This window comes from Sus scrofa, chromosome 18 (assembly GCF_000003025.6).
Source record: "Sus scrofa isolate TJ Tabasco breed Duroc chromosome 18, Sscrofa11.1, whole genome shotgun sequence".
In the NCBI taxonomy this organism is placed as follows: domain Eukaryota; kingdom Metazoa; phylum Chordata; class Mammalia; order Artiodactyla; family Suidae; genus Sus; species Sus scrofa.
In genome coordinates, this window is record NC_010460.4 from 15,988,139 (window position 1) to 16,012,886 (window position 24,748).

Below are 24,748 nucleotides of genomic sequence, written 5' to 3' on the forward strand. Positions count from 1 at the left end.
CAGGATGGGAACCCATGTGTCCAGGATGACCGGAAACCGAATCTTCAGTCTACAGAATTTAAAAACTAGAAAGGTTGCCATCAGAGCCCGTAACTAAGTGAGAAGTCCTTCAATGAGGAAAAGCTGGCTTCCAGCAGCATGAGCAGCTTACACAGATGAATTCAAGACGAGCCAATCAGCTTCCAAGTCTTATCCTGACCGCTGGAGCCAGGAGACAGGTTTGAGCCTTGCGTCCTTCCGGTCAACCTGGCAATAAAACTTCTTTCCTCAAAAGTCAGAGCCATCGCATTGGCTGCTATGCTCTTCAGGCAGGCAGTGAGCTCTTGATCCATAAGAATCGTTTGGATAAATATATTTTATTTATCAATGGACATTTGGGTTGTTTTCCACTTTTGGCTATTGTAAATTTTTTTCTGTTCTTTCTTTTTAGGGCCACACCTGCAGCATATGGAAGTTCCCAGGCTAGGGTTGAATCAGAGCAGCATCTGCAACCTATGTTGCAGCTTTCAGCAACTCCAGATCCTTAACCCACTGAGCAAGGCCAGGAGTTGAATCCACACCCTCATGGACACTATGTCCAGTTCTTAACCCACTGAGCCACAGTGGGAACTCCTTGGCTCTTGCAATTTTGTGTAGTGGTATGCTTTCCTGGCCTCCCTTAGTGGGTTAGGGATCAGGTGTTGTGGCGGTGTAGGCTGCAGATGCAGCTTAGATCCCATGTTGCTGTGGTTGTGGTATAAGCTGGCAGCTACAGCTCCTATTTGACCCCTAGCCTGGGAATCTTCATATGCCACAGGTTCGGCCCTAAAAAGACAAAAGAGAAGAAAAAGCAAAAAGACACCAAGGCAGAGCAGGCTAAGAAACTTGCCCAATGGAGTTCCCGTCGTGGCGCAGTGGTTAACGAATCCCACTAGGAACCATGAAGTTGCGGGTTCGGTCCCTGCCCTTGCTCAGTGGGTTAACGATCTGGCATTGCCGTGAGCTGTGGTGTAGGTTGCAGACGCGGCTCGGATCCCGCGTTGCTGTGGCTCTGGCTTAGGCTGGTGGCTACAGCTCCGATTCGACCCCTAGCCTGGGAACCTCCATATGCCGTGGGAGTGGCCCAAAGAAATAGCAAAAAGCCAAAAAAAAAAAAAAAAGAAACTTGCCCAAGGCCACACGTTCTAGGTCTGTTGATTCTTGGGTATATGTTCTTAATATTCACAGGTTTATAGATGCTTACTCTGTTGTTCATGGAAGTGGAAATAGAACAAGCTGTATTCCAGCCTTTTACATATAAATTACAAATAGGTACCTACTTCAAGATATTATGTTAACTAGCCTACCTCTACTTCTGTTTGCAAAGAGTAGATAACAGAGTTAAATAAAATTTCTGCCTTTAATTTTTACTGACCTAAGGCCAAGAGCTATCTAGAAGGCTGATATATTGATAATATCTTCCATGTACAAACATGCATAAAGCATGGAGATTCCTTATCTCATCTTCTGCTAAATATCTATTCTCAACATTCCCTGTCCTGGAAAGGAGACTATTAATCCTTTCTCCTATCTTGCCACCTCCATCACTCTCTGCAAATTGGTGCATAAGAGATAGTGAATGCAAATGGCAGTTCAGAACCAGAAATGATCTCTGCAGGTAATCCTTATGCAGAAAGCTGTCCATCCTCCAAAATCATTGGATAGACTGCTTATCTACTGGAAGGTCCCATTTCTACTTAAGAAAAAAAGTTTCCTAAGAAGTGTGGCTCTCCCAGGTGCTTCCCCCTAACCCCCGGACTGGGCCAAGAAAAGCTCAGAGCATGGAATTTTTTTAAATGGATAGCCTAGGAAGCATCTGTAATCTAAAGGCAGCTATGGGCTCTTGAAGCCCTCCTGAGATGGCAATGACTTCTCCTTTCTTAAGAGGAACCTGTAAGGATTCCCATCCTGCTGTGAAACTGACAGTGTGAGCCATACTCCAATGCTTCTCCGTCCCTGAGGGCTCAATATTCCCTCCCAAGCTTCCTTACTGCTCGTTGAGTTGGGTTTGAAGAACACAGGGTTTCCATGACTACCAGGTCTCAGTCTTTCAGGCAGCAGCTGGAGGAAGAAGAGACTGTAGAATTCTGCTGTCAAATCTTTACAGGGAAGAACTGGCTTTTGGGGCCCAGGACATTCATTCATTCATTCATCATCCAGCATCCTAGTTGTCCTGAAAAGTCACATATAATTAGTTGATTGGTTAGAAGAGTAATGATAACAATTTCTTAAGTTTCAACTGCAAGTCAGTCATTTAGCATTATTCTGGTTTGAGGTGAGAGCTGTTAATCTAGTCACATGCTTCCTAAATTTCTTGCTGTTGAGGGAGTTCCTATCATGGCTCAGTGGTAGCAACTGGGACTAGTATCCATGAGGACTTGGGTTCGATCCCTGGCCTCCATCAGTGGATTAAGGATCTGGTGTTGCTGTGAGCTGTGGTGTTGGTTGCAGAAAAGGTTCAGATCTGGCATTGGTATGGCTGTGGTGTAGGATGGCAGCTGCAGCTCCGATTTGACTCCTAGCCTGGGAAATTCCATATGCCACAGGTGCAGCCCTAAAAGACCAAAAAAAAGTTCTTGCTGTTAATCCATCAGCATCTATCGCATCCAATTATTCATTAGACTAAATATTAGAAGATCTCCTCACAGGGTATGACCCATCCCATGGTAGACTGGAGGCACCATCCTCTTATCAAGAGCTTGGAGAATTTTCGTTTGTCTGATCCTCTCGCACAAAGACCCAGTAGTTGTGGAGTTTTCCAGTAGAGAACTGATAATTCTGCATAGTGGATGAACTTCGTCTCTCAGATGGAGTGTGACACAGATGCTCTCCCTTGATGCATTTTATCCCCTCAGCCAGCACTTTCCACACATTAGATCGCATCCTCTGAATAACGTGCATCTAGTGTCCAAACCAATGCGTGCAACTTGACCAATGTAGGTTTAAATGCTACAGTGCATTACAACATGCTGCGTGTCACCCCAGGTTGTGTTCACCTCCATCATGGCTTAGGCTGATGGGCTGCAACCTAACAGGATGTGGCAAGCTGGGTGATGTATAATGCAGGGTTACGTGTTCTGCCTGCAAAGCAGCGTGTTCTCGGTGGGAGCAGCACATCACAACAGAAAGCCCTGCTCTCCACTGATGCTGGGTCTGTCAGTGGACTGAGGGGGAGCTGGCTCACTGGGGTAATGGGCTTGCTCAACACCTTAGAAACCACGGCTCAGTTTGAAGTTTCATTTTACCCAGTTTGATCAGCAAATGCTTTCAGTAATCGAAGCCTGTCAGCCTCAACAAAGAACCACCTCAGGAGAGGGATGAGCCTGGAATTTCATGTCTGTGGTTAGAGACTAGGCTTGCTGGAGATCTTGGCTTTGGCTTCCACTTGTGAGGGCAGTTTCCCACATAGCCTCTGAGGTGTTGGTCAGATTTGCATTTCACTCTGAATATGATCAAGTCACTGATATCAAAGTGTTGACTGGAAGCTACTGTTAGCCTAGAGTTCTCCATTTTGTAAACTGGGAAAAGGCCCTGTCTTTTCTATCAGGTACCTAATGATGGGCTGCATGTTCTAACAATAGCCACTTGCTACCCAGAGTGACCCTCAGTTCTTGGTCACTTGATAAGATCTCTAGCCAGTTCATCGCAGAAGACTTCCTCTCAAGTTATCCTTGTGTCTTGCCCATTGGCATTGCCTCCAGGCAGGACCACCTTCAGAGAAAACCTACATGGAGATGAAGTTGCAGGTTGTGTAGAACTCTGGCTCCCTGAGGGCAGGACCAAAGCATGACAATATATATCCCCAATAGTTATGTCCATAGAGAGAAAGTTCTGGCCTCTCACTGAATGCAAGATACCAAATCATGGTTAATAAATGAAGTATTGATGTTTATAAATAATTGGCTTTCCCAATTATAAAACTAATGTTCATTAAAGAAAAATAGGAAAATACAAAAAGTGCAACATAGAAAATTAAAGTCATCCATAAGCCTTCTATTCAGAGATAATAATTATCAATGTTTTGCTGTATTTTCTTCCAACTTTTGTTATAGATATACAAATGCATTAAACATTTCTTGAATTTATATATATATAAAATACATCTTGTGGAGTTCCCACTGTGGTGCAATGGGATTGGCAGCATCTCTGCAACACCAGGACGCAAGTTCAGTACCTGGCCCTTCAGGATCTGGTGATAATGCTGCAGCTGCAGCGCAGGTTGTAACTTCTGCTCAGATCTGATCCCTGGCCCAGGAACTCCCTATGTGGTGGAGTGGCCACAAAAGAAAAAAAAAAAAAATCAAAATACATATTGTTATGTATAACTATATAATTATTATGTTGTGTTATAATAATATGTATTATTGTATATGTGTATATATATAATTGTGTTTCCTTCTTTTTTCCACTTAATATAATGTTATTAACATGTCCCCATAATTTACTTTGGATAAATTCTAGCATAGGAATCACTAGATGAGAAGGACATTTGTAAGTCATGTATACGTAATTCAAATTACAAGAATATTGTCTGGCTTTAAAATCTTAATAATCTCTCAGGGCAGTGAATAACCATCTATCACCTGCCCCTGAGAAGGTCCCAGGTTCATTCCTGGAAGCAGCCCACAGTGGCTGGAGGCTGTTCTCATCTCATCTGCTGAGTCACCAAAACAAGAAATACATCCACCCCAAGGCTGTTTCCACTTTGATGAGATGAACCTAATGACTACCCCAGGAGTCCTGAGATCTTGCTTGGAGGCTTGCAGACCCCCAGGATAGGCTCCCAGACCTCCTCACCCTTCTTTCCCACCATTCTTGTCTTTCTCCGGAAGCCCGTCTTTTCATACACTCAGATCTGCAGACTGGGGAGGCGGTTCCGGCTCGGGGAGGGTCCCGGGGAGGAGTGAGGGCTGAACAACAGGGGGACCATGTTACAGAAGCCCAGGCTCTGCTTCCTTTCCTAAAGTCTTCCTCAATTCCCGAAGACCTCCTGGGAGACGTAGGGAATAAAGCATAGACATTTTCCATTAAACTCGTCCAAGGCAGTCGCCGCTGGCTCACGTGTGGCTATTTAAATGAAACAAAGGAAGATGGAATATAAGAAAATACTCAGTTCCTCAGTCTCACTAGGCACTTTTCAAGTGCTCAGTAGCATATATATATACACACACACACAGTATATATTATATATGCTATTGAGTGTATATATGTATACATAGTATATACTTTTCAAGTGCTCAATAGCATATATATACTCATAGTATGTGTGTGTGTGTATATATATATAATATATGTAATATATAATATACATACGTGTGTGTGTGTGTATGTATGTATAAAACATTTCCATGATCCCAGAAAGACTTATGGACAGTGCTGCTCTAATCAGTTCTGAGATAGCGGAGGGTAAATGCATATCCCTGGGATTCTGGAGCCTCTGCCAGAACTTCATCAGGGGAGAAATTTCTGTAAAGACTCTCATTTTCTTTTAAAAGCACGTGTGAATTTTTCAGTCTGTAATATAAAGCATACTTTATATTTGCTTTAATGTGAAAAAATGATTTTAAACACCAAACATTGAATGCAATTGACAAATCACAAAGGCCTTCGCTGTATCCTGTGGTTTTGCATATGGCTGCTGGAGGAACATAAGCTTTTTTTTTTTTCCTGATTGCTGATATTTTTATTTTCTTAAAATTAAAAAAAAATTTATCCAGTTTTTAAAGGCTACTTCCCATTTAGAGTTATTACAAAATATTGGCCTGTGTTGTGCAATGCTATCTTGAGCCTGTCTTACACCTAATAGTTTCTCCCTCTAACTCCCCAACCCCTGTTTTGCACACCCCTCCGCTGGTTCTTTATATCTGTGAGTCTGCTTCTTTTTTGTTGTCTTCACTAGTTTGCTGTATTTTTGATATTTCACATATAACTGATATCATTCAGCATTTGTCTTTCTCTCTCTGACTTATTTCACTTAGTGTAATGCCTGGCGGGGCCCAGCTTTGGGGACACTGAAGGTGTGGCTCTCCTCTGCCTATCACCAGTAGTGAGCCTTCCCGCCTTCCAGAAGAGAAGGGGCTATTCCAACAAAATGATTCATAATTAGGCTGGAGAGTGACACCTGCTCACACCTCCGCCCATACCCAGCGAGATACTGTGACCCACAGGGGACAGGTAGGGTCAATGCAGAAGGTCTTTCACTTTTTGTTTTTCCTTTTTTTTTTCTTTCCTGCTTTTTAGGGCTGCACCTGCGGCATATGAAAGTTCCCAGGCTCGGGGCTGAATCAGAGCTGCAACCGCTGGCCTAGGCCACAGCCACTACAACACAGGATCTAAGCTGCCTCTGAGACCCACACAACAGCTCATGGCAACTCTGGATCCTTAACATACTGAGCGAGGCCAGGAATCAAACTCACATCCTCGTGGATATTAGTTGGGTTCGTTACTGCTGAGCCCCAATGGGAACTGAACTCCTTCGTTGTTGTTCACCTTTGTTAAACTATGCTGGGACCACCTGGCCAGCTGAGTAGAGGCAAATTGAATTCAATTGACCAGATAACAGATATAATCATTAGCCTTCTGTCCTGGATGCTGTTCTCAGAGAGATCACCTCAAGCCTTGGGCTATGATTTGGTTGTTCTAGGCCAGGCATTTTCCAAATCATGTGGAGAGGTTATTGTACATGTGAATTCCCTGATAAAAAGAGGCTTGTGTACTTACATTGCATGTGGTCCTTTTATAACAACATTTATTGAGCACCTACTATGTTTTGGGGCATAGTAGCAAACAATGGAAATACCAGGCAAGTGATGATCAATTTCTAGAATCCTAAGATTAGGGGCAACCTCCAAAGGATATACAATCCACACCCAAGCCCTAAGTGGCTTCAGTTGGAAGCAACAGACTGACCCCACTTCCAGTGCAGGAGATCAGGTCCTTTGTTAACATTTTGGTCCATATTTTTTTTCTAAGGTAGTACTTTCATCTAGCAAAGGCTGTTTAATGATTGCCAACGAAGAAGATGTTCAGAATAATAGCAAGAAATTTTGTGCAGAGCATGGAGGGGGACTGTGTTGGGATTTGTGACTTCTCTGCAATTCTAAAGGCTTTGAGGGAATTAGATCAAATATCTGTGTAATCTCCTGTTTTAGAATCTAAAACAACAGATTTTTGCGTTGCTCAAATTCCTCATTCTGCAGTTGAGGTTTATTTCTTCTTTGTGCTCAGAAGGAATGGTAAAGGCGACTTTCCAACCTCGAAAAAAAAAAAAACATTAAAATCGTCTCCGAGTTTTAAAAGTCTGAATTCATGTGTTATGCAGATTTACCGCCCAGACTTAATCATCTCTTTTCACTCACCATCCCCCCAGGTGCTATTTTTCCAACTGGAACCACTCCTATTTGTTTCTGGATCTCCTCCAATTTACCCATGCCCACTCTTGGTTAAATATGCTGCACAGAATAAGGTCCCAGCCAGTGCCACAGAGTTGGATTCAACCAAAACTACCCCAAGGCCATCCAATTGCAACTGGCCCATTGGTTTTTCCTCTAACCTGCAGCCTAACACCTGTTTTGCTGTTACTGGAACCCCTGATGAAACCCCTCTATTAAGATTCTTTTAGCAGTCAGCCGTTGCAAATATATCATATATAGGAAATGTTATTGCAAATATTTGTTTCAATTAATTAGCTATGGCCTGATGATGAAGCCTGACTGCATTTTTCTATTGTAACCATGTGGTAGCCTTAGCCCCAGGGTGATGCACAGCCCAGCAACACTCCTTAACGATCCTCTTAATTACACAGTTGGGGTAACCATTCTGTCTAAAAAATCTGCTTCATAATTACAAAATCACCAGCCCAGCCAGCCATGTTGACCCATCAATCGCTTGCATTCCACTGTGTCCTTAAATTGTGCTCTGTCTTCTCTCCCAACAACAGGGAAGCTTTGGAAGCTGGTGCAGGTGGGGTGCAGCTGCTCCGGTAATAAATGTCTCTGCCTCTCTCTGCCCAGGGCTGCTCCACCGCTGGGCTTCTTCCTTTACCTCCTGCCATTTTTTCCTTGGCGATAGCCTCAAAACACAAAGGAAATCATCCCTTTCTTTCGACTCCATCTACAAAAAGCGAGTCGCGGTAATTTAGCATAAGCCCGAGAAAGTAATTATGGCCTCTCGGGTTGACTGGCTTGGTTCCTTGGATGCTGAAGCCGTTGTTGAAATTGCCTCTTCACTTGTTCCCATTTACTAACCAGGCTTGTGTCATCGGGTCCGAAATCAATGTGCGTCCCTCTGTTATTCTGGGTATTGCCCTGAATCACGATGATCTGTGGACGTGTTGGTCTCCTCCGCTGGGCTAGGAGTTGTGGGATGTAGCACCTAGGGCAGCGACTGGCCCGTAGCGCAGGCTTCGTGCATCTTTGTGGTTAAGTGTTGGCAAATGACAAACCTGGCAAGTTCTTCATTTCTCTATGTCACCTTGTTTCACTTTGAAAACACCTATTGGTAAGCTTGTCTTGACTGCATGCATCTTGAGGGTCTGCTTAGTGGAGCTCCTTTTTTTTTTTTTTTGTCTTTTTAGGCTGCACCGTGGCATATGGAGGTTCCCAGGCTAGGGGTTGAGTTGGAGCTGTAGCTGCCAGTCTGTACCACAGCCACAGCAACCCCAGATCCAAGCCTTGTCTGCGACCTACACCACAGCTCACGGCAACGCCTGATCCTTAACCCACTGAGCGAGGCCAGGAATCGAACCCGCAACCTCATGGATCCTAGTCAGATTCATTTCCACTGAGCCACGACGGGAACTCCTGGAGCTCCTTTTGGATGTCACAGAACTACTGTTCGGCTGTGTAATGAGAATTCCTGGCATCTTGGATATTTCTCTTATTTCATCCAGAATATCATCACATCCCTCAAACTGCAAAATTTTTGCTTGTCCGAGTGCCCTTTGGGAGCTGGTGGCCCCAAGAGCCGTGGCATGGGGGATTCTGAGGACTTGAACCCCAGTCACCCCCTCTTCCTATGGAAACCCTGCCCTCTAGAGCAGTGGAGATTGGCTGGGAGCTTTTCTTCATGTTGAGTGTGACATGTTTGAATCAAAAGGGAAGGCTTAGAGCAATAGGAACCCTCATACACTGCTGGTGGGAATGCAAAGTGATACAGTCTTTGGAAGAGAGTTTGGCAGTTTCTTGCAAAGCTACACATAGTCTTTTCATACGATCCAGGAATCGCGCTCCTGGGTATTTACTCAATTGACTTGAAACTTCACAAAAGCCAGCACAGAAATGTTTAGAACAGCTTTATTCATAATAGTAAAAAAACTGGAAGGAACTAAGACGTCTGTCAGTAGATAAGCGGATAAACCGTGGTACATCCATATTATGGGGTATTAATGGTAAAGAGAAATAAGCTATCAAGCTGCCAAAATACATGAAGGACCTTAAAGTTCCTGAGTGAAAGAAGTGAGTCTAGAAGGCCATATGTCATATGATTTCCATTTCCTATCAATCTGGAAAAGGCTAAATTATACAGCCAGTAAAGGGATCAGTGATTTCTAGGGTCTCAGGCAAAAGAAGGATGGGAGGGATGAATAGAGGAAGCACAGGGGATGTTTAAGGCAGTAAAATTGTTCTATATGATGCTATAGCAGATACATAACATTAGGCATTTGTCAAAACCCATAGTCCTGTATAGCACAGAAAGTGAACCTTAATGTATGTAAATTTTAAAAAACCATTTAGGGGGTTGAAGGGCCCCAGGAAGGAATGCAGATTATGGCAAGAGAATCTAAACATATGAAATAATCTCACTGAAGGGGGCAGGGGAAGTGGTGCTGACCTAAGTAGATTTGGAAATTGGAGGAGTCTGCAAGACTCAGAAAGAAAGAGCCTTGAAGAAAGAAAGAAACAATACACTGAAGCACTGTTTTCTCTGACATAATAAGAAATACGTATTTGGTTTCAGTCCCAGTTCCTGGCACAGAATTCCTAAAACTCTTGGAATTTCCTGAGCAATAGAGTGAGACGGATGTCTCCTATTATTCGAAATAAGCCCCTTCTCGACTTCCCATCATGGCTCAGCGGTTAACGAACCTGACTGGCATCCATGAGGATGCAGGTTCAATCCTTGTCCTCGCTCAGTGGGTTAAGGATCTGGCATTGCCGTGAGCTGTGGTGTAGTTCGCAGATGTGGCTCGGATCCTGCATTGCTGTGGCCCTGGCGTAGGCTGGTGGCTACAGCTCCGATTGGACCCCTAGCCTGGGAACCTCCATATGCCACAGGTGCTGCCCTAAAAAGATAGAAAGATACACACACACACACACACACACGCACACGCACACCCACACACCTCTTGACCATGTCTGAGTTTATGCTCTGAAGTGATTCTTGGAGGATGGGGACTGGTTGCCAGAGGAACTCTATCTGCTCCCGTGCTCCACCAGCCGCTGTCCTTCCAGAGAGGGAAGAGGGGCTAAAGATGGAGTTAATCACCAATGGTCAGTGATCTAATCAACCCTGCCTCTATCATGGAAACTTCGTCAAAACCCTAAACCAATGGAGTTAACAGAGCTTCCAGGCTGGTGAACAAATGGAAGTGCTGGGAGGCTGGCACACCCAGAGAGGGCATCAAAGCTCCGGAGTAGTTCCCTCTGCCTTGCCCTGTGTATCTCTCCCCTTTGGATGTTCCTGAGTTGTATCCTTTATAATAAATTCGTAAAGTAAGTACAGTGTTCCTATGAGTTCTGAACCCATTAAGGCAAATTATGGAACTCGGGGAGAGAGTTATGGGAACCTCCTATGTGTAGCCAAATCAGACAGGCGTGCCACTGACCTGCAGACCCACCACTTGCGATTGGCATCTGATGTGGGGGCTGTCTTATACGACTGAATCATTTGCCTGCTGGGTCTTCACCACCTAGTGTTAGAATTGCTTAATACGGAGGAAAACTCCACACATGTGGCATCAGAAATCCTCCATGGGTAGAAGAAATAGTATTTCTTTTAGCATGAAATACACAAGATAAGCCCAGAGCATCTTGTAGAGCCAGAAAGTAAGGAAATGCACGCAAAGAAACCAAAACCAAAACCATTGATGGGGATGTGTCAAAGGGATGCAGAAGCCAAATGAAAAGCTCCCCATGGCCCACGTTGGGACAATTTGAGCAACAAGATAGATAAAGCAGTACTGGGTTATAGCCCAATGTAGAAAATAAGTATCTTTGAATTAATACTTATATAATAAATGATTGAATAAAGTAAATGGGGGAGAAAAGAGACGTCTCCTATGCAAAAGAATTCCAAATAATTTATGTACTACTTCACCTTCAAATAATTCCCCTATTTTTAGGTGTCCCACTGGGTAACTTCCTTCCAAAGAGAACAGTATGGAAAGGGGGGAAAAATAACTTTCCAGTGCAGAAAACTAGCAAAAACACGACCTCAGCCAGGTGATCAAGGTCAGCATAATAGTCGTCAATCACGTTGATAGTAGGTGCTCCTGATATGTTGTGATAAAAATGGTACTTACTTCTGTGGTTTTCCTCCCCATAACCTATAACCTTAGTCTCATCATGAGAAAAACATCCAATTCCAATAGAGTGACATCCTACAAATACCTGACCCAAACTCCTCGAAAATGTCAAGGTCCTCAAACGCAAAGACAGTTTGAGAAACTACCTCAGCTCGAAAGAGCCTAAGGAGACATGATGACCGAATGTAATGTGATATCCTGGATGGGATTCTGGGTCAGAAAAAGGCATTAGAGAAAAACTAAGGAAATCTGAGAAAAACAACAGCATTTTTTTTGTTTTTTTGTTAGGGCCACAGATGCAGCATATGGAAGTTCCCGGGCTACAGGTCGTGTTGGAGCTGCAGCTGCTGCCCTCCTCCACAGCCACAGCAGTGCCAGATCTGAGCCACATCTGCAACCTATGCTGCAGCTTGTGGCAATGTCAGATCCTTAACCCACCAAGCGAGGCCAGGGATCGAACCAACACCCTCATGGATACTAGTCGGTTTCACTGCAGCTGAGCCACGACAGGAACCCCCTGGACTTTAGATAATAGTATGTATGTATCAGTATCAGTTCATTAATCCGGAAAGATGTACCATAATAATTTAAGGGGTTAATAATGGATAAACTGGGTGCAGGGTGTACAGAAACTCTGTATTACCTTTTCCACTTTTCTCTAACTCTGAAACGGTGCCAAAAAATAGTCTATTCAAAAAGGAGGAACACTGGCGTGCCCTGGTGGCTTAGTGGTTAGGAATCAGGCATTGTCACTGCCCTGGCTCATTACTGCTGGAGCACAGTTTTGATCCCTGGCCCAGGAAATTTGGCACAGCCTCAAAAATTTTTTTGTAAATTTTTAAATGAAAAGAGGTTGCCAAGGAGGGGGTGGGAGGGAGTGGGATGGACTGGGAGTGTGGGGTTAGGAGACGCAAACTGTTGCATTTGGAGTGGATAAGCAACGAAGTCCTGGTACCCAGCACAGGGAACTATATCCAATCACATGGGATAGAACATGACGGAAGGGAATATGAAGAAAAGAATGGATATGTATGTATGTAGGGTCACTTTGCTGTACAGCAGAAATTGACAGAACATTATAAATTAACTGTAATAAAAATTTTAAGTAGAAAGATAAATAAATAAGAAGGGGGAACAGGCTCTATGGCCATCAGGGCTACCATGCTACTGTCCTGGCCCTTTCTCATGCCGTCTGCCCCCCCATATTCCCTCATCACTTTTTCTCTCTGCCTCTAGAAGTTGTCCACTATGAATGACACCAACTGGGCTTCCATGCCCTTTGGCTTATTTGGGGTTTTGCCAAGGGAGATCATCGAAGGGAAGATCTTGCCCAGGACAAGAGAGCAAAAAGCAGAAGGAGAGAGAAGTTGGGGCGTTTATTCCCAATGCCCTGTGCTTGGCTGTGGGCTCTCGGTATCTGCGTTGTGCTCTCTAAGGCTGACTCTCTGCGTGGCCCTCTCGGCGGCTCCGTCCAGGTTTCCCTAACCACTCCCTCCTCTTGCTCCTTCAGGCCTAGGCTGCTAACTGGTGTTATTGATATCCAGACCTTTTACCATCACTTACTGGTTTCTCTTAACCCCGTCCACATCTTTGTTAGTAGCCTGTCCATTAAACTCATCCCAGTTTCCCCACTTGGACAGGTCACCTGTCTCCTGCCCTGATCCTATGGACACTCAGGGCCTCAGGGCCCTGATTACCAGCGATGCTCCCTTATATGCTTGATTCACCGCCCGCTGCCCTAAAACAACCCCTCCATCCCTAGCCTGTATCCCACATGCTTCTTTAAGAGAACATGAGAAGCTTACAGCCTCTGGCACTCTGAAGCCCACCCTATCTGCCCAGTGTGTGCGGACCAGGTAGAAGCAGGAGGATGAGAAGTGTACCAGTGGTGAATAGCCCTCTCGCTCCTTACCAGCGCCTTTCATTTAAAAACTGGGCTGCTTGGAGTTCCGGTGGTGGTGCGTGGAAATGAATGAAGTTGCGGGTTCGATCCCTGGTCTCACTCAGTGGGTTGAGAATCCGGCATTGCGGTGAGCTGTGGTGTAGCTTACAGACACAGCTCAGATACTGCATTGCTGTGGCTGTGGTATAGGCCAGCTGCTGTAGCTCCGATTCGACCCCTAGCCTGGGAACCTCCATATGCCATGGGTGTGGCCCTAAAAAGCAAAAATCAGGCAATAAATAAGGAGGTGGGAGGCTTGCCACAGGCCTACCTCATTTCTCTGTAAGCATTGCTAGTGAGAACAAAAGTGTAGTCATGAGTAAACCCCAAAGAAGCATACGCTAACATTTGGTAATCTTTTCTCCTCTTTAGAAAAGTAATATAATGTCTACGATATTAAATTTTTTACAGTAAGCATGTCTTCATGCATTACTAGTGTAATTAAGAGGCTATAAAGAGAGACTATAAACATAACCGTAATAGATGCTTATTTTCAAAACTCTGAAAAATATTTTTTAAATTTAAAGGAGAAAATAAAAATGACCCACGATGCTGGTGAGTCAAAAGAGCATGAGAATTCTCAGTTCAAATACTGGCTCCATCATTTGTCTGTAACCTTGCACAAGTCACTAAGCTCCTCTGAGCTTCATTTGTCACAGCTATGAAAGAGGGACCCTAATACCTCCCTTGCAGGATTGTGGCAAGAATCAGGTAGAATATGAGCAGGCCTGCAGCATGGTGCCTCATGCAGACTATTTATAAATAGGGACAGACCTGGGTTTCAATATCTGACCTTGCCAATTCCAAGCCGTTTGACCTTGGCAAAGTTAGCTAACCTCTAAGTCTGTGAAACAGGGAGATAAGAAATGGTAACTCTTTCCAGGGGTGAAACAGGGCAATTCATGAAAAAAAGGAGCTTATTGCAATGACCTACCCAGGACCAGCACATTGCATTACAGCTTGGTATTCATTTTCATCATCTTTGTACCTTTGTTAGCAGCAAGAACAATCATCTTAGGAAAGGAAATCAACCCTGAAGAGGCCCCCCCACCCCCGTGACGGGTCTGGTTTCAGGAATGGGGTTTTTACATATTCAGTGAGACCTGGGCGGAGGGGGAGGGGCCATATTGGGCCCATTTGCTGTCCCCAAAGTTACACCTTCAGAGATGTGTTTCTTTAGTCCGAGCCTATTGAAATGCAACAAGAAATAATACAGGTTACAACAACAACAAAAGACAAAAAGACAAAAATAAAAAAATTTTAAAAAAAATAAATAAATAAATAAAAAATAAAAAAGAAATAATACAGGTGCATGTGGGCCACCGAGCTTTTAAAAGGATTACTCCCGCCCCTGTGTTCTCAGACCTGTGACTCTTGGTGAGAATAAACTAGAGCTAACCTTCAATCGAAGGGGCGGAAAGGAATTTGGTGTGAGGAAGAGGAGGGAGAGAAATGGGGGTGAAAGCAAAAAAGAGAGGTAATGGGGGGCATTTGAGGAGAGGCTGTCTTCAATGGGGGAAGATGTGTCAGTTTCCTATTTATTTTGTTTGTCTGTTGCTGAAGAATCCCATAATTGTTCGATGGGCCAGGCACTGTTCTAAGCCCGTTACAATTATTAAGTTTGTTATACATATTTACAAGTATAATCCCTTGATTGTCTGTAGGCCTAAGCATTTCTGATTTTTTATTTTTATTTAAAAATTTTTAAAGTTTTTGTCTGTTCCACGGCATATGGAGTTCCTGGGCCAGGGATCAGATCCAAGCTGCAGCTGCAACCCATGCAGCTGTGGCAACACCAGATCCTACCTGTGTCCCAGTGCTGTGCCACAGCGGCAACTCCTGATCCTTTTTAAAGCAGCAGTCAAGAAAGATTTACTTGGAATTCCTGTTGTGGCTCAGGAGGTTAGGAACCTGACTAGTATCCATCAGTTTGCAGGTTCATCCCTTGGTCCCGCTCAGCGGGCTGAGGATCCAGCATTGTCATGAGCTGTGGTGGGCGGTGAAGGTCACAGACACGGCTCGGATCTGGCGTTGCTGTGGCTGTGGCACAGGCTGGCAGCTGCAGCTCTGATTTGACTCCTAGCCTGGGAACTTCCATATGTCACAAATGTGGCCCTAAAAAGAAAAAAAAGAAAGATTTACTGAGTACCATTTCAATCAGGGAAATAGCTCACATTGACCTCTCGGAATTGATATTCCAGTGGAAAGAGACAGACAAACAATTAGTTATAAGTAATTATTCTCAGGAGCCCAGTATTTCGGTATCTTTTGATAGACGAGAGGGTGGCAAAAGCCTGAAGGCCAGGTTTTGGAGAAGAGGGATGTATGGGGACATGTCAATTAGAGGAAGATTCGTGGGGTGACCAGAGGTCTGGGCTATTGCCCACTGCGCGTCTTTGCCCGGGGTCAGCCCAGGGTCCCTGCCTGAAGACTGCAGGACTTTGGCGTCTTTAGGACAAGAAACTCCTCCCAACCTCACCATGTTTCTCCAGGAGCTCTTGGATGTGTTGTGTACCTGCACAGTCTCCAAGAATCTAGGTGATGCTGAGCCTAAAGGCCTGGCAGTTCCAGGATTGCCTTATTTTTTATTTATTTATTTTTTGTCATTTTGCCTTTTCTAGGGCTGCTTCCTGTGGCATATGGAGGTTCCCAGGCTAGGGGTTTAATCAGAGCTGTAGCCACCAGCCTATGCCACAGCTCACAGCAACGCCAGATTCTTAACCCACTGAGCAAGGTCAGGGATTGAACCTGCAACCTCATGGTTCCTAGTCGGATTCGTTAACCACTGTGCCATAACGGGAACTCCAGGGTTGCCTTATCTTTTTATCTCCTTCAGGGAACTGTTTCAACAAGACAGAGGGGAACTGGGGATGATAAATTTTCTTAGGAAAATCATATTAAAGTTCAATTTGTTAAATCGGCCTCCTGATCTTATCCACGGTGGGCACTTGTTCTAGCAGCAGAGCTCAGAGGTGATAAATCCTTTAGGCTGAGTCCGCAGATGGTTATCCTGACTGAGGACAAAATTAACGGGGAATTCAGCTGAGGAATGGGCTTCTAGAATACCAGACTGGTAATACTGCTTGGTCAGATTGCAGTCCTCACTTTCCCCTGGTCTGGGAGTCATTTCAATAACAGAGCTCTCCACATGGTTGGAATTTTCCTCTTCTCCCGGCGACAGCAGCAGAAACACCTGTTACTTACATCCCTGCTTTCAGCACCCAGAGTCACCAGCTTACTGGGCCAATGTTTCTGGGAGAATTGGGGGAACAAGGCTGGGAAGGGAGGTTTTATGATGCTGGAAATGAATACAAAACCATATGATATAAGTGCTTCTCAGAGAGCCTTTGATGTGGAGGAAAGCATCCCAGCAGCCTGAGGGGAAGCATCCTGCCTCTGGGGAGACTTCGTGGGCAGATGGGGCATGAGGTTAAGCCAGTGAGTGTTTTTTAAGAGGCAGTGTAAGGATGGACATTTACCCCATTTATTTAGTTACCCAGTAAGTGCTGAGTATACTGTGTGCCAGGAATGACATAAAACAGAGGAGAAGCTGCTTGGACAATTATTCCTCCTCTGAAGGAGCTGAGGGTCCAGGGCAGTGTTGGCTGAATTTCCCCTGCTTACTTTCATCCAGCCCAAGGGCTAGAATGGTCTTTACATTTCCTTTTTTTTTTTTTTTTTTTTTTTTTTCCTTTTTAGGGCCACACCTGCAGCATATGGAAGTTCCCAGGTAGAGGTCAAATGGGAGATACAGCTGCTGGTGTACACCACAGCCACAGCATTGTCAAGCCACACCGCACACCACAGCTCATGGCAATGCTGGATCTTCAACCCACTGAGCAGGGCCAGGGATTGAGCCGGTATCCTCATGGATGCTAGTCAGGTTTGTTACCGCTGAGCCGCAATGGGAACTCTGAGAGAGTGTTCAAAAGAAAGAGAAGTTGGGGCTGGCTGGGTAGTGATTAATCATATCACAAGCAGAGGCCATTCACCTCTTGAGAGACGCTGGTGAGGGATCAAGGAAGGGGCCTGACTTGGTTTGGAGCTTTTTGGAGAGCAGAGCCTGAGACAAGAACTTGAGTGTAAGGAGTTTGTTTGGGAAGTGATATCAGGCAACAGGAGTGAGAGGGTGGAGAGAGTGAGATAGAGGAGACAAAAAGCTAGTAAAAGGCTTGTGTGACTGGTCACTGCTGGGGGCAACTGGGTCTCGGTCCTTCTGGGAACTCTTTGAGGAACAGTGCAGAACAAGCCTCAGAACTGCCTGTCCCGCCACAGGACCAAGATGCTGGGGTGTGTATTCTCGGGGCCTTCCTTGGTTAAGCTTGCATCACCACCTCTGCACTGACAGGCTGCCCCTGCCCCTGGCTGCTTGGGGTCTGAATCTTGGGAGAAAGCCCTGGGTCAGCAAAGCGGACACCTTGTGCCTGGGACCCTGCATGGCTCCATCCAACACATCTGTGCTGAAGTCCAGTTTCCAAGGGGATGTGGGTGCCGTGTACGAGGAACATCTCCTGCAGAGCTGCCCACACAGCTGAGAAGGAGCAGAATTAAGCTTTGGCCTCAGGCTATGATGCATGCTATTGGCCTAATATGTCCTGCTGCTGGATCCTCAGATGCCCTGGCTGGCCTCACAGCTCCTGGGGGAGCCTGTGCCTCATGTACTGGAAAGAACACAGTTCTGGGGGTCTGAAGGCCTTGGTTCCATCTGGAGCTACCCTTCTTGGTTTCTGATTAACCAGGGTTCTCCATAGAAATAGAGTCAATTACAGATACACACACACACACACACACGCGCGCGCGCGCGCGCACACACACACACAGGAAGACGTTTACTATAAGGAATTGGCTTATCCAAGTATGGAGGCTGAGAAGCCCCACGATGTGCTGCCTGAAAGCTGGAGGCCCAACAAGGCTAATGGTATCATTCAGTCTTAGTCTCAAAAAGAGGGAGCAGCGGTAGAGATTTCAGACCAGGTCTGAAGGCCTGAGAGCCGAGGGCAGAAGTTCAATGTCCCAGCTCAAGCAATCAGGCAGAGAGAGCCAAATTCTTCCTTCGTCTTCTTTTTTCTTCCTCAGGCCCGCGGTGGATTGCATGATGTCCTCTCAACATCTGGGAGGGCAAACTACTTGAATGAGTCCATCGATTCAAAAGCTAATTTTATGGAGTTCCCGTTGTGGCTCAGTGGGATAGGAACACGACTAGTATCCATGAGGATGTGGGTTTGATCCCTGGCCTCACTCAATGGGTTAAGGATTGGGGGGCTGGTGGGGGGGGTGCCGGGAGCTGTGGTGTAGGTCGCAGACACAGCTCAGATCTGGCGTTACTGTGGCTGCAGTGTAGGCCCGCCGCTTAGCTGCGATTCAACCCCTAACCTGGGCACTTCCATGTGCCACCAGTGCCACCCTAAAAAAAAACTGTAATTTTATCCAGAAATACCCTCATGGACACACCCATAGATAACATTAGTCCAGTTTCTTGTTACCCTCTGATCCAGTCAGGTTGACACATACGTTAACCATCACAGTTTCTGACTGGTGCTGAGAAGCTGTGTATAATTCCAGACTAGAAAACGACCTTTTCCAGCTCATACATCCATTTGTGACAAGGATTAAACATGTTTCAAGCTTCCCCAAAGAACAGAGTGCCACATACGCCTGACATTACTGTTACTGTCGTGGTGGTGGGGGTTGTTTCTGCCAGAGGCCCCCGTATTTTTTCCTGTACCACAGCAGACTTTTCAGAGATCGTTAGTCTCCCATTAGCAGCTTGCCAAGAACCCAATCTGTGCACATTTAGTACCTACCAGCAGGGGAGGTCTGCCTCTGTGGAGAAGATGGGTTCTCTAGGCCCCAGGATGTGTCTAATTACCCACTGGATGCTCTGACATTTTCTCACCGCTTTGTTGATCAAAGCTTCCAGCTTCCAAGCACTAAGGAACGGTAAGCAACCCGGAGAAACTGTAGGAAGATTCCTGTCTCTGACAAACAGACCAAACTCTGACCCGGACTTTTCTTTACAATTAAGAAAATAATAACAATCAGGAAGCCATGGGCCCTTTCTCAGCCCCAGCTCGCTTTCTTTCTTGGACAAGAAAAAGGGGGAGGCTACGTTGAGGTGGCAGATGGTAAACCTCTTCGTGTTACAGGCGTCTCGCTTTCCTGGGACCATTGAAAAGACACTTGTCATATTGGCAAGCAGTTGATCTTGGACTGTGTTTGCTACCTGTGCGATATCTGCGGAGGAACGAAAATGTCCTGTTGCTTTTAAATAGATGCAGAATATCTCACCCTGGTAGAAGGCAGGTTTCTTCAAAGGGAGAACTAAGCAGGGAGAGGGCGAGGGAGACGAGGAGGGGGAAGAGACGGGGAGAGCAGAGAGCTATCGCAGGATGCCATCCGTGCCCTGGGCTGTCAAAGAGGCAGGCGTGGAGAGAAATGATAGCAGTAGGGGATGGGCAACATCTGGAACTCACCGCTCATCACGTCTTGGTTCGGTCTAGGTGAAAATGTTATGAAAAGATCTATTCCCCTTCAATCCATTCATTTTCACAGCAGCCGAGAGAGAGGCACCGAGTATAACCAATTCCATTTTGCAGACACGGGAAGTGAGCGCCTAGTGTTCTATGACTGAGGGGCTGGAGAGGGAATCCAGAAACATCCCCTCCCTTGGACCAGCATTGGCTCGAAACAGCCTAGTTCCCTGAGATCCCTTGCTGCCCTTCCATTGCAAGTTCGTCCTTTAACCTGTAATAGCATTTCCTTCTCCAAGGGAATCACGAGTGGTAGTTCTGTGGTTCTGCCGTTTGGAGACATGATTTTTTCATAAGTTGAAACTCTCAAACCCTGGAGTCCATCCTTGAAGCTTCCTTCTTATTTTAAACATGGAAGGGCAGAGATGCTCACTATCCTTAAAGACAAGATAAATCAAGGGCAAGAGTTAAGCCCACAGCTACCGATCTGTCAGAAAAGATTTTCCCACCATTGCTGTGTTTGAAATTCGCAGCAAGAAACATGTGGTCATGTCAATTTCGTGCACGTGCCCTGTTTTGCAGACTTTGACAATCTCAAATCTCTCAATTTGAATATGTTTCCCCCCAGTCATAAAAGTCACTAGGTTATTCTTGTTTCTCCTTAATAGACAAAGGCCCCAAGACAGAGAAATGGGAAATGGCTTTTCTTGTGGCCTTATCAAAGTCAGTGAAGAGTGGGCATTTGGAATTAGCCCTCTGGAGTTCCCTCGGCTTACAAACTAACATGTACAGTCCAGACCTGGGCTGACCGGACTGTAATAAGCAAAGAATAGTAAACTAGGAAAACTCACTCTCAAGGGGATCTGGGTAATGCACATCCATCACAGGGCTCTTAAGACAAACACTGATGATCCCCCTCCCCAAATTAAATCAGGTCTGGAGAGCTGATCTGCTGTTTTCTGTGATGACCTTTCAAGTCCTGAGTAAGTAGAGAGTCAAGTCCATTCCTGGAACTGAGCCCGGCCATAGGCCTGATCTGCTGGGATTACACCACAGCCACAGCAACGCCAGATCCAGATCGGAGCTGAGTCTGTGACCTCAACCACAGCTCACAGCAATACCAGATCCTTAACTCACTGAGCAAGGCCGGGGAACAAACCTGAGTCCTCCTGGATGCTAGTCTGATTCCTTTCCACTGAGCCAGGACGGGAACACCCCTCTCATTCTTTTGACAGACATCTTTGTGGACCCACTCTGGCCTCGGCATTGCGTTAGAAACTGCAGACACGAAAAGGCTAATTAACAAATGGACCTTTCCTTTGGGGGAAATTACAGTGGGTTTTATGTTAGTGCTTCCTAGAACCACTCTGTCAACCATAGTATTGGGTGGGGCAGAGTAGGAAGGATAATCAGGGACCAGTCTTAAGCCCAGATGAACTTGGCTATTGATGTGAACTCTAGCGTTTCTACTGGGGCAAGAGTCATGCTCTGAACCTCAGACATTTTGACTTGGGCCTTGATAGCCTATCTGGCACTTATGAAATCACCTACCTAGTGTTGGGCTTTGATAAGGATGGATTTCTTGAACCTTGAGTGTGCCATTTTTCTACCTTCATGCATCTTAGCACCATAGAAACTTCTGCAGACGTGCCTCACCCAGTGGGCTACACCCCTACTTGTTTATGCCACCCCAGACTAAGTCTGAATTTGCTATGGCCCTTGGACCTTGGGGGTTGCCTGCTTGTATCCCTTCCTTCCTCCTGCCTTGGGACTAAGACCACTGGCTACTCTTCCTCGAGGGCCACCCAGACACAAAGTTAACAGGTCAACCCCAGCCCTACTTATCTGTGGCTTCTTCTCTTTCAGCTTGGCCTACAGCTGAAAGCCCAGCACAGCTTCAGGACAATCTCCACTTAGGATACTGTCCAGATGAAACCTTTCCCAAGGAAGACCTCGTCCTCGGTGTCATCCGTATCCACCTCCTTCCCCTGTCCTCCCATCGCAGATTCCTGTGTGAGTAGTGGGGAGGACGGCGGCCTGAAACTATGCTACTGCTTTTGGATCCTGGGTGGGATGATGATTCTGAACCCACGTGGAAAGTGGAGGTGAGCCTGACAATCAGCCTCCAGAGCCTCCTGTGACCTCTCCTCTAGCTAGTCTTCAACATAGGAGTTAAACAGGCACTTCAGGGGCAACAGACCCGGTTCTAACACCAGTTCTGCCTTCCTCTGTGACCTTAGACGTGGACTTCAGCTCTCTAAGCCTCAGCTTCTCTACCTGGAAAATGGGGCCAATCCCCTCCTTCAGAAGATTGTCAGGGTATTTAATGGGATGGTGTATTCACAGGCTTAGAAATCAGTAAGAGCTCAAAACTTGGCAATGATGATTCTTTTCCACTGTGATGGTTATTGTTTCTAAGGCTTCTCCCTCACTACAGTCTTAAAAGAGACTCAGTCCTAGTTTGCAATGACAGTGCTGAACTGTGTGACTCGGAAAGGCCTGGGGGAAGAGCACAGCAAAGTGTGCAGGTGACACGCGGGATCAAGCTGGGAGAGAAAAAGGCGGTCCGGCGGTCCTGTCGCGGAGGTGAAATGAGCTGATTGTGTCCCCCTTTTTTGGTTCATGTTCCTTTCTTGGGTTTCCCGTTCTCCTTTGTATTTTGGATGTGTTCACATATACACAAAGACAGCGTAATTTCGTCAGCCTCCCAGGGACTCATCATCCAGCACCCAGGGTTATTTGCCAACTATGTCAAACTTGCCTTGGTGCCTTAATTTCTCCCATGTATAGTAAGGAAGGACCAGCATCTAGTCCCCTCCTGGTTAACAGGAAAGAATGGTGACGTGGTGAGAACCTCCCCTCCCCCGCTTCCAATAACTTCCCCGACAGCCTTGATACACAGCATTTCATCATTTCAACTGCAAGAGGTTCAGGAAAACATTGACTTTCCCCCTTCTGGTGTCCCCATCCTCTTACTTGCGCACAAATCCCTATCACACTTTCTCTTCCCTCTGAACTCCTGTCATGTATTGCAATATGAAACAATTCAAGATTAAAGTGACAAATTAACTGTTACCTGCTGAATACTTAATGTCAAGAAAAAGTCACTTAAAACCCCGTAAAAATTCAGGCAATAAATCTAGATAGCATGGTGGTGGAGAAGTGTTACGTGAACTTAGATTTTGCCATACCTTAATATTGCCTTATAGCAGGCGTTTGCCAATTGGAGAAGGCACAGCACATTTACTGCATAAATTTATGAACATGTTCCAGTAACCCCATCCATTTTCTCTGCATTGTTTTCTCTTGGCATTCAGAGCAACTTCAGTTTCTCACTGCACAAGGATAAGTGATTTTTAAATTTTTTCTTCCAAATTTGGCCCTTGTTTAGAGGAGTGCACTCATGGCCCATGTACTTAGCTTTCATCGCCCTCAAAAAAATCAGGTTGGTTTTTTGAAACATAAGGGATAGAATCTAAGGCAGGACTGGAAAGGAGCTAAAACCCAAGGATGGGGACGCTCTGACTTCCCATCTCTGCCAATAATTCACTCTCAGATCCCAGGTTGCTACTTTTGATATCTTCTACTGAGGTTGCTGAGAGGGGAATAATACTTGTCACAAAGTCGTCCTCCAGAGATGTAGAGGGAGTTAATGAAGGAATAACAAGATGAAAATGCCTATGATTTTATAAATATTCCTTGGGATAAAGGGGTAAGATGAATGTGAATCAAATGAGAGCTTCAGGGTCTTTCCTCACATTGTCTTCACCTCTTGGAATGCATAATCTTCTTCTCGGCCTATCCACAGGGACAGCCTATACAGCTACGCAGGTTGTGCACTGCTCAACTCCAGGGACTCCGTTCACCCAGACCGCCATGTGATCCGCTCTCCAAACTGTCATGTCCACCTCTGGGAGGTCTTTCTTGATCCCCTCCTTCCGCAGGTCTCTCTTCCTTTGGTGGACATTCACGGATGCCACTAGGTATACCTCAGACAGGTGCCTCCAGCCCCAATCTCATCAGAGGATCATGCTCCAAAGAACCCCGAAGAACTAAGACAAGCTGCCAAGAATGAGCCAAGAGGGAAGCCTTAACCTCTCCACTAAAACTCAGTCCCTTCAATGATGCTGAGCTACTGGAGGAAACCACATCAAGTGTTCCTGGGCCAAGGAGGACTCACCCATTGCCAGAGGGAAATCAGATACAACCAGCTCTTTCTTCTGAAGGGAGATCAGGTGATGGTCCAGCCTGAGCTCCAGCTGAGTATCTCAGGATGCTGCTGCCAAAAGTCCCCACCTAGGAGCTAGGATAGAGCAGGACACATGCACTTTTTCCAGCTTCTACTTCCATAGATAGGAGTCTCAGGAACTGGGTTTAGTTGAGCTGCCACTAAATCTCACCTTGCTTCAAACAAGAGCCTAGAACTTTTCTATTAATATCACTCGGGCCTTCAGCCCAACTCCTGCTATAGACCGTGACCTAACCAGTTGGCCATGACCTTGAAGCCTGGACAGTACACCTCCCCATCACTGCTCTGTCCCGCTGTCCAGCCCTTGAGGCAGCCCAGGACAAGGCAGCTGTACTGGAAGTCTGACAGTTGTCTCATGTTACCTGGGATACGTGTCGAACATGGTATGCTATCACTTCAGCCTGGAGGACCTGGGCCAGTTTGCACTGATCTTTCTATTCCCTGGGGCCAGCACAGTGATGAACACACAGTGAGTATTCAGAAAGCATTTGTTAATAGGGTAATGCATATAAAATGAGCCGTTTTAAATTTCCTAAAGTAATAAA

At 45.7% G+C, this 24,748-nt stretch overlaps 1 long non-coding RNA gene across 1 annotated transcript; it reads left to right on the top strand.

Moving 5' to 3' along the window:
• Positions 5–24,748, top strand: LOC102164216. The gene is made up of 3 exons (XR_001302323.2): positions 5–218; positions 21,821–22,059; positions 23,763–24,748. It is a non-coding gene; the product is annotated as an uncharacterized LOC102164216 (long non-coding RNA).